We start from the raw sequence: 8069 nt of genomic DNA, 5'->3' as shown, positions 1-8069 counted from the left end.
TCTTTGGTTATTGCTTGTCTCTTTGTTTCCTTGTTTGTGAGTTGCCATATAAGGAATTGCAAAGGAGGATTGGTGTCATCCCTTTAAGACGTTGAGTCAAGAAGCAAGGAGTCAACCACCTTAAGAGCTATTGGAAAAAGAAGCACTACAAATTGAGTGAATCACCAAAGAGAACACAATCACCAAAATTGAGGACCTTTTTGTAATTGACAATTTACTTACCTTCATTGCTTTCAAATTTTGTAATGAAAAAGGCCTTTCATCGGAAGTAAGTTGGGAGCCTTTAATAGGTCACCCTACTTCCATTTATGTGTAATAATTTAAGGAAATTTTTCTTTGGAATAATGAGTGTTTTGCTGGGAACCTTAAATGAGGTCATCCAAACACTCTTAGGAACCACCTAGTTTATATTTCTTTCACTTTAATTTCTTGCTTACTTTCATAACTTATTTTCTTTACTAGTCACACCTAGCTTATCTTGTTATTTCATAATACTTTCTTCTTTCTTATCACGCTTATCTTGAGTTCTTTTGGAACCCAAGCTTTTACCTTTTTTTCAAACCCCCAACAAGAAAGAGCAACAACTTAGGAACCAACATAAGTCATCATTCATCTAGTGTTAATGGCGAGGGTACTAGTCATAAGGATCCTCTATCTAGAATGTTAGATGAGTTGAGTACCCTTAAGTTATGGAAAGAAAAACTAGAAAGAAAAGAAAAAGGAAAAGAGAGGGTAAAAGTAAATCAAGATAAGAGGGAACAAATAAAGGAAGAAGAAAGAAGGAAAATACTAAAAAGAGTTCAGAAAAGAAAAACATGCCTCTTATAGTAGTCATAACTCTTGCAAGAGCCTAAGTGAATAACTTCATGACTATTATGAAGGAAGGCACAGGTCACATCTTAGACCTCACTCCCATAGGAGAGAAAAGGAAAGAAAGCCTCAAGAGGCTAACATTAACCTCCCATACTTCCATGGGAAGGACAATGTAGAGGCTTACTTAGATTGGGAAATAAGGGTAGAGCAACAACATAAAAAGAAGTCTGCTTCAAAATCTTATGGCTCTCAGTCTTATCCAAAGAAAGACCTAGGTCAAGGCATCTTAGGGGTGACACCTTCTAAGCCCAAATATGATAAGGGGAAAACAATAGAAAAGCAACCCCTTAAGGCTAGTATGCAAGAGAAGACTTGCTCCATGAAGTGCTTTAAATGTCTTGGAAGAAGACACATTACTTCTCAATGCCCCACTAAGAAAACCATGATTATGAGGGGCCAAGACATTTATAGTAGTCAAGATGAGGCTACTACTTCACCTTCCTCTAGTGAAAGTGAAGGAGCAAAAGGGGAAGAATCTAGTGAAGAAATCTACCCCCAAGAAGAAGGACAACCTTTAATGGTTAAGGAGAAATGTAAGGAGGTAAGTGTCTCCTCCAAGAGGTTAGCTAAGAAGGAAAGTTATTTTGAAATAAATACAAATATTAAAGAAACTTCCCCTCTTAGACAACCTCCACATCTTCTCCTTTGTAAAAAGACACTTGTTAGCACTGCCACACCTCTTAGGCTTGAGATTATTCCTCAAGTAAAGGAGTTATTGGATGAGAGTTTGATTCATAAGAGCTTAAATCCTTGTGCTTTGTTGGTGCCCAAAATAGGTATTATGAGGCACCAAATCCATATGATAGGTGGTATGATGATTATGTTGAGTGGTGCAACCCTCTTATGTAAAATCACCCATGCGTCCAACATCTTCATGATTCTCATACATAAGGACTCATTTGGTAGGTTTGTTCTTATTTTTTGTTTCAAAACAAACCTAGGTGCTCATATGGGACACCTTAGGTTTGTCATACTTTTTGGTAGGAGTAATCAATATGAAAATATATAAAAGGTATGTTTTATTGCATTACTTTCCTTAATTTTTTTTAAATGGTGATTAAGGGGTTCCCACGAACCCTAAGAGAATAAAGGTCATTCATAAGTGGTTCACTCCACCAAGTACAAGGAAAATTTGGGGCTTCCATGACTTAACAAACTTTTACAAAAGGTTTGTCCTATATTTTTCTGTACTTGTAGCACCACTCATTGAGTTGGTAAGAAACCATGTTCCCTCATGGGAAGATGCCCAGGAAATGGGTTTTCAGACCTTACCTTACTCCAACATACCAAACACCACTAATATATATGTTTTCATTCTTTTTACAGGTGTTGATGGAAGAAGCCCAGAGTTTCAAAACCCTCTGGATTTGAGGTCAAATCCTTTTCAAGGGGGAGGTAATAATGCAATCCTACCCCCCAGGATATTGGATAGAAGACTCTAAGAAGATTGGGCCAAAGATGCAAGAGAAGGCCCTAGGGTTCTCATGAGCCTTAGAGTAGATTTTGGGCCCATGGGCTAAGTATTATCCCACTTATCTTTGTACATATTAGATTAAGGTTTCATTATTTTTGGGCCTTGTATTTAGGGCTCCATAATGTAGGTAGGGTAATCTAGAAATGTAGGATTTTTTAGCCCTTGTATTTTAGGGCACCTAGACTAGTTTTTGTTTTAGGGGTAGTTTTGTTATTTCACATGCATTAAGTGAATATTTGATGTGTGTGTTGGGAAATAAATTTAATTGAATTGGAAGAAGCTCAATCCAAGTAATTTTTAGAGGGGAAGGTGGGCATTTGTTTGCTACACCCCATTGCCACATCGTATAATCACACTTTGTGCATGTCCTTCACGTTTTACATGCCTCATGACACCTAAGCACACTTAGTGGAGAATCTTGGACATGATCTTGGATTAGTGGGCTGAACCATAGCTAAAATTCACTAATCATAATTAGTGAAATTTTGGCTACAAAATTTGGCTCCACAAATTCAATTTCAAATTCAAGTGAAATTTGAATAAAAATTCAAATTTCCCTCCAATTTTGTGTGACACTTAGGCTATAAATAGAGACCATGTGTGTGCATTTTTTCAACTTTGATCATTTGAGAATTATACTTCAAAGTTCAGACCTCATTTGAGGCACAAAATTTCGTGCCCCTTCTCTCCCTCTCTCTCCACTGATTTTCTCCTACCTTCAAGCTCTTATCCATGGCTTCCTATGGTGGTGAGCTTCTTCTTGACTCATCTGCTCCTTGAAGTGGCATCTCCAATCATCTTTCTTCCTTCTCCATTCCACTGCCATGATCTTCAAGAAGCAAAGGACTCTATTGATGAAGAAGATCCAAGGCCTACAAGCTCCACATGGAGCTACATCACCTAATCATATACCTCACCATTTTATAGATGGAACATAACCACATACCTTACCATCTCACAGATGGACCATAATCATATACCTCACCATCTTATAGGTGGAACATCACCACATACCTCTCCATTTAGCAAATGGACCATAATTATATACCTCACCATCATATGATGGAACATAACCACATACCTCACCATTTCATAGATGGACCATAATTGTGGCGTCCCTAAATTAATGACTGGTTTAATAGTAATAATTTAAATAACAAAAACCATGGTAAATTTTTTTTTCTTTTTCTTTTTCATTTCTTTCCCTTTTCACCAAAACAAGGTTTAGAAGGAAAATCCTCACTATAGAGTCCTGAATAGCCAGTTCACAACTCTATTCGGAGTCATTTCTTTCTTACCGCTCATAATCTCTAAACTATTTTGCTTTTTCAAAAGGAAGAATGTACCAGCCATTGCTTTAGGTCGTCACGTGAAAATAAAAGAATAAAATACGGTCGATAAACTCTTTTACAAATAAAGTTGCCAATGCTTTCTTTTCAAATAACAAGATCGATCATAAATGCATTCATCATTTAAAGCTGTCCAAAATATGGGAGTTTTACAAAATATATAGTGTCATCCAGAGCAAAGGTGTTCATAGTGGTGGCTTCAGCCACATGTATACAATCATCAAATGCCTATACATCAGGTCTACCCATACAAAACAAAAGAGTAAACCTAACAGTCAGTCCTAGATACACCCACCCTCAAAAGTATACAAAACTAATCCAAAAAGTTGTCCACTAGGATGAAGAGCCTCCGCTGATCGCCATCTCCCCCGGGCCACTATCCTCCGTAGAGTCTGCCTCAGATGCCGACATGACTTCCTCGGGAGAATCCACCTCAAGAAGTGGATCCTCATCACCCTCTAGAAAGTCAAGGGCATCCACAGCAGGCTCAGGAGGTAGCTCCTCCAGATCCTCCTCGGGGTCTTCCTCGGATGACGTTACCTCGATCACTTGGATGGGCTCCACTAGACGATATGGTGTAGGCGTGGGTAGTATCCACTCCACCATGCGCTGAAGCGTCCGTGTGGGCTCATCTGGATGCACTAAAGAAGTCACCGTAAATCGAATAGTGCCCCGAAATCGGCACCTCGTGTTGCCTTCGAGGGTCTCCCAAGCTCCCTCTAGGCACTCCATCTCTACTCGATCACGGATTAACTGCGCCGCCATCACGATCTACAAGAGAGAAAAGAAAGGGGTAGACTCTTTCATAAGAATCTAACTATGCCGCCGCACAATGAGTCTCATAACCACTACATGCAATTAAAAGGAGTGTCTTAAGGCTTTTTATCTCTGGTAATCGATTACACAGCCTTGGTAATCGATTACCAGAGGCTAAACTTGAATTACACAGCCTCAGAACATGAAATATGCAAAAATGCACTGTGTAATCGATTACACATACCTGGTAATCGATTACTAGTGACCCATCCCTCTGTGTAATCGATTACACAGGCTGGTAATCGATTACCAGAGGCCTCCACAGTGTTCCAGTCCCCTTTCTAAGCCTGGTAATCGATTACACCCCCTTGGTAATCGATTACCAGAAGCCCTCATGGCTTCCTGACCTCATTTTCAAGCCTGGTAATCGATTACACCCCGTGGTAATCGATTACCAGAGACCATCTTAGCCTCCTGTCTTCATTTTTAAGCCTTGTAATCGATTACCCACCCTTGGTAATCGATTACCAGAGGCCATAATCCACATATCACACAAAATTCACAGCTGGCCAGCCACCACAAGCCTCCTTGCTTTGTGGTCTTTGTTCCTTTTATCTGTTGACTGCCAGGAGCTCGCCTGTTTAGGTACATCACAGGTTCTCACTGACCGACTATGCCCGGGTTGGGTCGGGATTGGTCAAGCTTGGTTTTGGGCAATAGCACCCCACCTGACGTCCCCAAGGTCTCCTGACCCCCGCGACATATCTCCAGGTACCACTCTGTGGTCAACAATAAAAGCAGGAAGTTTCACCCTTCAACACTTCCTCATCTCAAGCTTGTAGGATTATGGGGTACCCATCACATATGGTACTAGGTGGCGGTCGGGCGATGGTGCACAACAAGTTTTCCACATCCACAATGCGCGTATAGACCCACCATCCCCTGTTGCCCACCTCCATCTGAGCTCACGTACTCCCACGTAGCCCATATCCTCGTTTCTCTCAACACCGGGTCCCCATCAATCCTCCCAAGCTTCCACAACATCCAAGCAAAACAACATTCAAACAGCACAAGCTATCACAGCCAAGCAAAACAGGGCAAAGGCAGAAAACTCTGCTCAACACACCAACCAAAATCACAGCTTTTCTCACTTAAAGACCCCAGTAACAATTCCTTCGATCCAATTCGTTAACCGTTGGATCGACTCCAAAATTTCACTGGAAGTCTATAGTACATAAGCCTACATAATGACCGTTGGGATCTACTAGCAAACATCCAGAACTCATTCTGTACTACTCTTCCCACAGCCAACCACACACAAGCATTTTTCTGCACAAGCCAAAATTCTGCTGCACCTATTTTGACAGCAAAATTCTGCATAAGTGCAGATTTCGAAAATCACACTTTCTCTCACCCAATCTTGCCCAAATCAATTCCTACAAGTCCCAAATCATGTATCAATCATGTCTATGATGTGCCATCATTTTCTTCTATTTTCTAAACCCTTTTTGCACCATTTTAATTATTGATTGGTCTTAATTGTCAATTAATTAGGCAGTTTTATTATTTGGGCCCATTCAGCTAATTTGATGTTTTTAATCTAATTTCAGGAATTAATGAAGCATTGGGATTGAATCTAGCATTGGGCTTGAATCTAGAATTGGGCTTGGACTTGAAGAGGGCAGACTAATTTATTCTATAAAATTAGATCTTATCTTATCTAGATATTATTTAGATTTGATCTCATCTAGATATTATTTCATCTAGATCTTATCTTATCTTATCTTATCTAGATTTGATTTGATTTTACTTATGGGCTTGGATTTAAAACATATTTGTAAGCTTTGGGGCTGAAAAAAACTATATAACAGCACCAAGGTTCTAGTTTAGGAGCCCCCTCTCTCCCTCGCGGGAGACTCTCTCTCTCTCTCCTCTCTCTCTTCTATTTTTCGTTTTTAGTTTTAGTCTCTCTTCTCTTTCTCTTTTATTTTCGTTCTTTTCAATTCCAGTTCAGACTTTTAGTTTTATCAATAAAATTTCATTCTCTATTTGATTAATGGAAGGCTAAGTCTGCAGCGTTGTTTTCCCTTGAGGATCAAGCACAGTTCTCTTTGAGGTTCTATTATTACTGTTAAATTCTGTTTAGTTTTTCCTCTTCACTAATTACTTTGAATTTGTTGCTTTTAATTCATGCATGCTTAGTGCTTGATTAATTGTCTCTGCGCTTAATTTACGTTCATGCTTAATGATCGTTTATGAGTAATTGGTGTATGTGATGCTTAATCACATAATGAATGCCTTATGTTGAATTTCGCTTAGTAATTTAATTTAGGGTTGGATTAAGTGGTTAAACTGATAAAGGATAAACTCTCGTAACCTAGGATAAGAGACTTGCTTGTGAATCAAGGGGAAGCAACGTGTTTTAATTCTGATATTTTCTAATTCACATATATTCGCTGTTTAATTTACAAAAGCAAACAACTCCCCCCCATCGTTATTGTTACTGTTACTGCAAGTATATTATGAACATTTGGCTTGTCACTGCTCGTTGGGAAACGACCTAGGATCACTTCCTAGTTACTGCATTTTCATGTTTATTTGATTCGGGTACGGCCTCGATCAGTCTAACCCAAAGTCAAGCTTCAAAACACAGCAACACAGAATCTAGGTGTCCAAAACCCCTCAATTTAATGGGCTTTCTAGGTTTGAAAAGTGAAATGTAGAATGAGGTAAATTTGAAGCAAACTCTCACCTCACACCAGTCCATAACATCTATTTAGACTTGTTCAAACTGGATTTACACCTAAAATCTCACCGAATCAAAATTTGACTCCTTAACACCCAATTTTTGCCCTAGAAATGGCTCTTTATTCACTTTGATCATTTGTTTTTCTCTCTAGCACAGTCCAAGCTTTCTCATAAGTCCTAAATGACATTTCAAGCTAGTATTAACTCACTTTAACCTCCATTTACCACAGAATTCTGACTTAACCTTCCAACCCTCAAAGCCTCACTCTTTTTCCACTCATAACATCACATTCTCACTTTCTAACCCTAGGTTAGTTCTACCCTTCATCTCTAACAGTTTTCCATCAGCAATTTCAGCATATAAACATCACAAACATCATCACAAAAACCCTAAAACAGAATGGGTATGTCTAACTCGTCCAAACATGGCAATTTCAACAAGCTTTCAACAAATGTCTTCACAAATAATCATCACACAGCAGAAACCTAGCAAGACTACCCATCATATCTCCCAAAACCCCATACCCACAAAATTTAAGAGAGAAAGAAGTCCACCCAAACCTGAATTTTCAAAGTCCCTCTCGTAGCCACGCACTTCACGACTCCAAAAATGCCCTCCTTTCGCGATTTGGAGCAGAAATGAGCACCAAAGGTTGGAGCTTTGTTGGGGTTTCAATGGAGAATGGAGGAGAAGGAAAAAGCAACGTGAGGAAGAGGGAGAGCTTCTGAATTTTTCTGCTTTGGCTGAGTGAGGAGAGAGAAAAGCTTTTTGGTTTTAAATAAAAAGGGTTTTCTCTTTTTCTATTATTTTATTCAAGCTCTGCCACATGTCCCTATTTGAGTGGAGCAAAAGGGCCCACTTTCTCTTT

Source organism: Glycine soja, chromosome 8 (assembly GCF_004193775.1).
Source record: "Glycine soja cultivar W05 chromosome 8, ASM419377v2, whole genome shotgun sequence".
Taxonomy (NCBI): domain Eukaryota; kingdom Viridiplantae; phylum Streptophyta; class Magnoliopsida; order Fabales; family Fabaceae; genus Glycine; species Glycine soja.
This window is presented reverse-complemented; position numbering follows the sequence as displayed.